Consider the following 9,300-nt stretch of genomic DNA (forward strand, 5'->3'; position numbering starts at 1 on the left):
TAAAATAAGCTATCTTAGGATCCGTTATGGTATTTTTTTTTCTTTCTAATGGGGCTTCGTTAGAGGCTTTAGCCTTTTCGGATCTAGTGCGAAGCACCGATATGGCATCTAGTCTTTCAAATGCTACCATTAAGGCGCGGATGTGACTACACAGGAAATTTCGATGCCGAGTTACCACCAGATGGAGACACTTGAACTCTCTTCGGTGCGAAACTGCACTAGGGGTTTAATTTTGTCAAGTCAAACGAATACCTGAGAGATCTTTTACCTGTTGAGTAATAGAATGTATGGGGAATGAAATTAAGCATCTATGTATTTTTATTTTCACAACATTTTGGAAAAAATGCAAATGATTGCTTTTTATAAGTGTTTCTTATAAGGTCATGAATGATTTAAACATTATTGGCGATTTTCCTCTGATGTTTTCAATTTGATGTTTCATTTAAAAGATCAAGAGGAGGCATCGCACCCACCTATCTCACCACCAAACACGAGTTCAGTTTATTCTGCCAATACAAAAAAAACTTCTGTACAAATCAGTCTTTTTCAAATTAAAAATATAATTGTAAACAACTACAGGGTAAATGGCAATATACTTACTCTATTACGAATTATCGTGTCAATATTTGATTATAACCAGGTTACTTTACTGTCTTTATTAGCAGTAAGCAAGTGTTCGACTCGAAAATTTCATGATTTGGAGTCAAATGTCAAATTTTGATCATTAAGGTAATCTTCGTCCCGTTTGCGATTGCGATAATACAGTAGCATTAAATTAGATACATTTTCAACAATATGTAATATGCATAAAGCTAGCCAATTTTTGAAATCAAAATTTATAGGTTTCTTATAGCCTCAGTTTATAAATTTTTTGCTCAACAGTCATCTGATGTTCAAAAGCCTAAAGACAATCTTTTGTAAAAAAATCTTAGAATGATTGTGGTTAAAAATCCAGTAATGATTTAAATCTACCTTCCAAAATTCATCTAACAATAATAACACTTCTGATTCTTTCATTTTCAAATTGGTATAACTTCCATTCTAGGAGCGATTTTGTAATCATCATGTATTGATGATTACAAAATCGCTCCTAGAATGGAATACCTACGTTATAAAATATGATATGTTGCATATCATATTTTATAACGTAGGTATTGACTTTTTTTTTCTTTCTTTTATGTGATGTTAGTAAAAGATATTCTATTGCAAGAAATAGCAAATAATTTTAACTTGAAGAAATTAAGAGTTAAAAAAAAATCTAATATAGACGTGAAAAACACAAGAAAATGTACCTCGCATTGACCTTTTTTTAATTATATGCGCAGTAAATAGCAGAAACTTTCACCTAGTAATTTTATAGTTAAATGCACATGTCCGTTTTTTGTTACGTTTAATACTACCTTTGCAATTTACTAATGATGGATGCATAGACGCTTATTAAATAATTCCTCAGTAAAAAGGCGGTAAATACTAATCAGAAAATGTATTCCAATGAAACAAATACAAATATGCTTTTCTTGAAAAACGGAACAACATCGAAGAAAGATTTTTTTCTTCAGTTAAAAATGACTAGCTGCTCTTCTCTTGGGACCATAGACTCACATTTCAGTAAGATTTAAAAGTACGAATTTCTAATAATTACTTTTAAATTACATGTGTTAATATGGCCGAACTTGCAATTTCATAAACTGATTACAGTAAAATATTCAAGTAATTTTCAATTTCATTCTTCGCTTTATAAAATTTTGATACAGCGAAAAGTAATTTCGTTGCATCAACTTCAAATTTATTTATTCACTTATGTTCAAAAAAAAAAAAAACGAACTTTTCATGATTACAGTTTAAAAGTTGTAAGCTTCCGGGGAGATAAGTAATCTATTATTGTTAAAAATAAACTAAAAGTTTAAATAAGATTATTAATCAAAATATAAAAGGAATCTGAAATAAATCATACCAAAAATATAAAGTTCAAAAATAAATTAATAATTAATATTTATTTTTTCTCATCCTCAATCACACGAAATGTGTAGAATTCGTTGCTGTCGGAACTTAGTTTTTAAATGGGAAAACATATTAACACATAAATTGCTCGTATTGTTAAGAAAACTTTAAAAGGAAACACTACAACTTACCTAGTTTATGTACACTTAATTTTCGTTTGATTACAATTTTGTTCAAGATATGTTTCCTATAAGCGCGTGGTAGAAAAAAACTGTGTGTTAAAACAGAAAATAATAGGAATTTCAATTACTAATTCACCAGGGATGCACATCACTCTGGCTGTCCTTCGTGCAGCATGTGTCTAGGAAATCAAGTCCAAACGGGAAAAGAATCAAAACGAAAAGAAGAAAGAAAGAAAACCACCCCAATGAGACTGGGGAATGTTTGTTTTCAATTACTTTGCCGATGGCAATGTGGTGGGCTGAGGGAGAGGGGCCGAATTTGAAGGTCACAACCCAGTTGGGTTGAATTGGAAATTCGTCGTTTTCGGACGGATTCTTCGCGACACAGGAAGAGACCGGCGGCAACTGGGAACCCGCAGTTATTTCACGAGGTTCTCGTGTTCTGAATTGACTCGGACGCGGGAAAATTGTCGATAAATGGGAATATTTAAGGGGAAAATACCGGGTTTCATAAAATTTCTCTCTTTGGAAAATTTTTGTTGTCGTGAGGTGCAACAACCGAGAAAAAGCAGACAGTGGTCTTTCGGGAAGGGGGGGGGGGGGGTCCGGACCCCATGGACCCCCCCCCCTTGGCTACGTCCTTGCTGTGTAAGGGAAAAAAGTTAGGTAACAGAAGAAATTATAAATAAAAGTTATTTTATCAGACAATAAAAATATCTCTACATTTAAGTATCAGAGTGTGATCCATTGCTTTGTGTTTGTTGTTATCATTACCGTTTAAATACTCTTATCAAGGAATCCTTATTGTTTCTGCATTATTCGGATACGACAAGGAAAAACTTGTTAGCAACTGTGGCACGAAAAATCATTCACGGTAAGAATTTATGCTTTCCATACAAGTGGTCATTTTAAAATCATTCAGCAATCATCACACGCAAAATAGTATTCTTTTCATGTGTACAAGAATGTTACTTAAGTAATATTAAATTTAAAATTTGGTGGAATATTATTGCATTTGTAATTAAAATACTTTGAGGTAGCAATACTTTTAGCGTAAGGTTAAATCGTTATAAAATATTATTCAGAACAGATAAAAAAGCTGCATTCTCCAAAAAAAAAAGAAAAAAAAACATTACACGAAAAATAATTTACATAATTTAAGGCGTATTGTACACTTAATAAAAAACACACAAACTAAGAGTTCATTGTTAATATGTTTTTATACTGAATTTTGTTTTTATTTATTATTTTCTACTCTCAAATGCTTTAGAGAGAAAATGTACATTATATCTAGTTTATTTGTTCAAAATTTTTATATTCCCGTCGTCCACAAACTAGTTGGTGCATTTAGATCGAAAATTTTGTCCCAAATTTGTTGCTGCGTTTACAAATACTGAAACGGAGGTTTTTAGGATTTCATTAAAACATTTTTCAGAGATTTCAGGGTGCTATCAATCACCTAGCCTTTACTTATCAAGCATTTCCTCCTGCCTTTTTTAATTCAGTGCCAAATAAGTTTCATAAATCCAGGACTCGTACACTCTTGTGCCACGCAGGGGCGTGCATGGGGGGGGGGGGGGAGAATGGACATCTGTTGGCCCGGGCCCGAGCCTGAAGGGGACCAATATTTTTATAACTAGTGAATATGAAAAAAGGTGTAAACAATACAGGGGGACCGGAAAAGTCGCTTGTGACGGGCCCCAAAATTTCTGTGCACGTTCTGCCTGTACCGATTAGGAACCTGATGCCACGCCCCATTTTGTAAAGAATCTGTTGTTGTTGCTTAGCACTACTAAGGCGGAAGTTCAATTTAGCTCAGACCAGCACATGATATATGAAGCACCATCGAATAATATCTCGATAATTTTGATCCAAAACAAAAGCCGAACAACTCCTGGTTCTGAACCCTGAGATGTATAGATTCATTTGGTGGACTGCGGGACCACTACATATTTAACATGCACAAGTCCTTATCAATGAACACGGCGGATCTTCGACCGGCTGGCATCGAACCCGGAACCTTCCAGTTGCTAGCCCGACGCTTCACCGAACAGGCGAAGGACTCGTCCACTTTAACGTAGTTAGTAAATTGAAAATGCTAGGGAATTGCTTTGCCATTAAATATTGTTCATCAGTTACATAGCAACCTGAAAAGAGTTTCAAGTTAATAATAAGTTGTGCAATTCCCTACGGATGAGAGTCGTGATGGTTTGATTTGTGTATCTTCCTCAGATATGAGATTTAAATTCCTTGGATTTTTTTTTTTTTTTTTGCATTTTCTTTTGCATTAGATCTGACCTCCATGTGTTGGCAACCCAGACTTTCATATAGACGTTACCAACATTTAGTTTTAGAGTACGTGTTTACTTGTTTATCTTATGATACGAGGCAGTGAGCAGAAAAGGGGTGTAAATGTAACTTTGGAAATAATCGGTACAAATGGTAGATGAATCTCTCCTCTGTTTTCCGGCAAGATATGGTAATAGTAGTTCTAGTGGATGCTGCTATACAGCATGAGTTAGAAAAATATTTGAATGGAAATCTACCTAGGATCTGAACTTTAAACGCGTTTTACTCGCAACTTTAAAAAGTCCACTTACATACATTTGCTTCTCACAGCCTCCTATCACTTTTTGGCGATGTTTTTGAGCGAGAAGGATTAAAAGAACGGAATTGCTGGACAAATAAATATGACATTCTATGCTGCTCTTTTTGCATAACATTTGAGCTAAGCAAAATTTACATTATGTAGCATTTGAATAGTTTAGGGCAGAACAACTCCTCGTATTTTGCGCTAAAGATACTCAAAAAAATCTCGTTTTGAAACGAAAATATCTGATTCTTTGGTCCAATATGTAAATTCTTTCTGGCATTTCTCTTTCACCAATTTGGCGCGATTTGCTAATGTTTCGAAATTGAATTCATGTAACCATTGTTTTTCAGCAATAAAGATAAAAAATTTTGATGCAGCGGATAGCCTATATTGAGGCCTCAGAGTAATTCAAACTGTAGCAGTAGTTATTACTTTCACAATTATAATGCATGGTATGAAATAGAGTACCATTAAGACGTACACCTTACCACCAAGAAATCTCTTATATAAATAATAGCCGATGATCTAGTAACCCGCGTGTTTCAACAATGAAACTCGCGCCACGGCATGATAATGTGATAATATGTTTTGGTAATGTTTAACATGCAGGGAAATGCTTTATTGTGACAAGGCTGAACTCGATCCGATATCTTAACAGTTTTACTGGTAAGACTCATTTCAGAGGAATGAAGAAAAGAAAACCATTAACGCTATCTACTGGAGTTTATGGTTAAACCGCTGCTGTTAGGGTTAAATTTTCAGTTATCAAAAGATAACCAAACAGGCAATGGCTTTGTTCAAATGTAGAAGAGTTGAAGCAAATTTCATCCGTCACACCTTAACGGGCAACTTTCTAGTCATTCGAGATTTATCAACTTTGGCCGCTATGCCTGAAATGGGTGGTTAAATTTTACTGCTGTTGTTTCTAGAATGTTTTGAATTAATTTTTAAATGTTCAATAACTCTCGAGCACCCTACAAAAGCTGTAAAAAATCCGAAACGTAAAAGATTATATCCAGGCTACGTTACGGATTTCACTGATTTACACCAATTTCCTGTGAAAATAAGTATTTTTGAGATAAAGTTTCCAGAATCGCAAAAAAGTTGCATGAAAGCAAACCCTCACTGTTGCGAAAAGCGTTTTTAGCTACCGGTATAAAATATATATTCAGCTCCTTTATTAGATGTTTCGCCTTCAGCTCAGTTAGGGCCTGCTCAGATTGACTGAGCCTGAATTGCAGACTCTGGATATTGTCGCTTTGCAGACAAATAACTGTTCAGCATTCGCTTTCAGTTCTGCGTTAGCTATGGGTATACTATTTGCTTAAGGAGCGCTCTTGGTTAATCCAGATTGAGCAAAGCTATTACAACAAACAAATCTAAATACTCCCTAAAGGATTTTGATTTATTACAAAATCATGACTTGCTTTTATTCTGATGATATCTGACTTCTTCAGAATGATACCAGGTTAATTTCAGGAAGGTTACTGACTTTTAGCGGGAAATTTACCTCATTCTTTCTTGTTATGTTACTGGCAGAAATTATGTACATAAGTAATCTTTGCTTTGCAGGAACGTTTCAAAGTATTTTTTTACAATGTATATACGTATTTCTTTTTTCTAATACTACCTTTATATTGATCAAAAGGTGTTATATTACACTTGTAACAGATATAATGCTAATTCTAGATGATTTTACTGTTGTGTTTCGTCATGTTGCCTGTACTGTTGGCAGCTGAATTTACTTGCCCAGATGGAACAAGCTGTCCAGATGGTAAACAGCTTTTCTTTTTTTTTCTTTCTTTCTTTTTTGGTTTGTTTTAAATACCGAGGAAAGAACAATAACTTTCAGAGGAGATCCATACTTCTCTTATTCTTGAATGTACAATTCCTGAAAAAGGATTCCTTCTAATTATTTAACTTGAAATCTTTACAAAGCATAATTTAGTTTTTGACCAGGAGGTAAACAATATAGTACTATACTCAATTCAGCGAGAGCTGATAGAGGAAGTAAACAAACAGGGTTACTACTTTCATGACTTACTCGCCCGATTGGCAATGCTGTTCGCATTGAAAGCGCGGACATTTCGCTTATCTGATTGGCGCTGTTTTCAATCATCCCACCGCCAAGCAGACAGCGGTAACGCCAATTGTCACGTTGCTTTGTTTACGTCCACTATCAGCTCTCGCTAAATGGACTATAGGGGATCCTCTCCTGCTCGTTTCTCTCACCAGTTCGCCATCGGCGGTAACTGTAGTCGCCTGCAACGGGTGACACTTGATATTTTAATGCTTTTCAGTATGTCTGGACATCCGTCCGGCCCCATAAGGATAAAGGGCTGTTCAGCTATCGGCCGTTCGTCATGTCCACCCCGATTTTTCCACCCGAATCAGGTTTTCTTTGCTGGTTGCCATGACCGCAAGACTTCTTGGACGGGACCGGTTTCGATCAGAAGAAACGATATCTGACGGCCGTCAAAAGTAGGACAGCATTTCATTGGTTTTCGGCAAGCAGCTCGCTCTTCTCCTTTGTGGGTGAATTTAGCCACGTGATTGATGTACGGCGACCGTATGTGAATGCTATTTTGTTTTCGTCGGCAGTCAGTGTCGTCAAAAGACGGGATGGACGGGACGATAAGTGAACAGCCCTTTAAAGGGGTAAAATAGGATGAATCGCTTCTCCTGGAATTACTGTATCAAACAATACCATTATTGACCTAGTAGGCATTGACAATCCGGAAGACATTGAGTTACAGACACACAGACAGACGTGCACATGATTATAGATGATTAGAATAAGATAGATGATTGCAATAAGTAGCAAAATGTCAGTTTTCAGTTTAGACAGGAAACGCGATATTTGGGATGGACTCATGGATTTTCCCCCTACATAAGCTGAAATTCAATTCTTTATCTGTATGCTAAAAACAATTATTAAATGATTGTAATGGACATTAAATGTGATTGAATAGTTTCGACTTCGCAATACACATGCAGATCATTGTCTAAAAAAGTTTTAATGTTTACATTTATGGGAACTTAAATGAAAGTTTGAACTGAATTATAGTTACAAACTTAAAGAGTGACCTTCTGCTTTATTATTTTCAATTTAATTGCTATACAAAAATTACAGTTGCTATCACTAATTCGCTAAATATCTTCTCATCCTTAGGCATTCCAGCTATTGAAAGAATTCCATATTTGTTTGCCTACTTTTTAGTAAAAAACAGAAAATACATATACATAGAAGCATGTCTCCTTGTTCTCCAGGAAAACGCCGTAACCTGAATTCCCGCCAAAGAGGCGACTAAGCACAGCTTGTTCCTCGCTCTTTCTTTCTATTGTTGATCACCTCGCCAAATAAAGGTGTGAAATTTAAGTGTGAACACATAAGTTTTAAGAATCATGCGGGTCCAAATCTTTCTGGAGGGCAACGATCACGTCGCAGCTCATAACAGTTGGATGTGGGAATAGGATTTGCAGAAATCTGGATATCTATTAAATCCTGTATATGCGCTACCGATTTTTCCTCTTTTTCCGACTGCGCCATATAAGCTATTGATAAAACGTAAGTGTTTATTGAAGCATTTACCCTTAGAATGACAACAAAAACTCATACAAAAGTGATTTAACTTTATGAACAATCAAATGTCACATCGAAAAGTACATTCATGGCAAATATTCCATATTAAATAAGTAAACAAACTAGCCTTGCCACTTAAAGAGTTTCACAAGTAATAATTTGACCTTATACTTATGAGAAATACTTTTAAGTTTTCATAGTATTCATTGTATTTACACCCAAAGTTTCTTTTATTTTTTTCGCTAGGAAAAGCATGTTGCTATGGAAGAGATCAGAAATTCCAGTGCTGTGATATCAACACTAAGGGAAATAGAAAACTAATCCCGGGCGTAGAAATCGCAACAGCCTTTAATCACTCTATATTATCATCAGAAAAACAGCACTCTATCTTTTGTGACCTCAGCTGCGATGGTACATGTTGTGATGACTATTGTTGCCTTCATCATTACGGCGCCACTTGCTGCGCCGATCCATCACACTGCTGCCCTGCTGATCATGAGTGCTGTGACAATTCATATTGCTGTTCTCCTGGATATACCTGTTCCAGTTTTCTAGAGATGTGTGTGGCTGGAGCATCATCCTTTACATCTAGCCTGACGTCATTAGCTTTGCTATTGATTATTTCAAAAATATTTGTACATTAAATTGTTATTGAAAGAAAAGAATTGTTGTAAAGTGTTACGGACAGAAAATGCTTGAAAATGAGTATTGCTGATATATTACTGAAACGCAATGTTTTTATTTGGCTGGTGCAGTAAAACATGTAAAGTTGATCACCCTTGTAAGTCTAAGTTTACCACTTTTACCTGGTGCAGAATAAGTTCTATATATTGAATGAAACGACAACAACGTGTATAAAGTACAAATAAAGTATTAAAATAGAGTTAAACCCTCAGAAAACAGCTGCTTCGGGGCTGTCAAATGCAAGCCCCTTCAACAGTGCATAAAAGAAGAACAATTGTTTCCGGTTTGCATGTCTATTTACTTCGCATCCATAAATT

General features: G+C 35.5%; 1 long non-coding RNA gene across 1 annotated transcript; it reads left to right on the forward strand.

The window, feature by feature from the left end:
- The first annotated feature begins 2,933 nt into the window (after positions 1-2,933).
- On the forward strand, positions 2,934-9,090 carry LOC129222755 (uncharacterized). The gene is made up of 3 exons (XR_008580607.1): positions 2,934-2,997; positions 6,406-6,490; positions 8,546-9,090. It is a non-coding gene; the product is annotated as an uncharacterized LOC129222755 (long non-coding RNA).
- Positions 9,091-9,300: the final 210 nt, after the last annotated feature.

Source organism: Uloborus diversus, chromosome 5 (assembly GCF_026930045.1).
Source record: "Uloborus diversus isolate 005 chromosome 5, Udiv.v.3.1, whole genome shotgun sequence".
Taxonomy (NCBI): Eukaryota; Metazoa; Arthropoda; class Arachnida; order Araneae; family Uloboridae; genus Uloborus; species Uloborus diversus.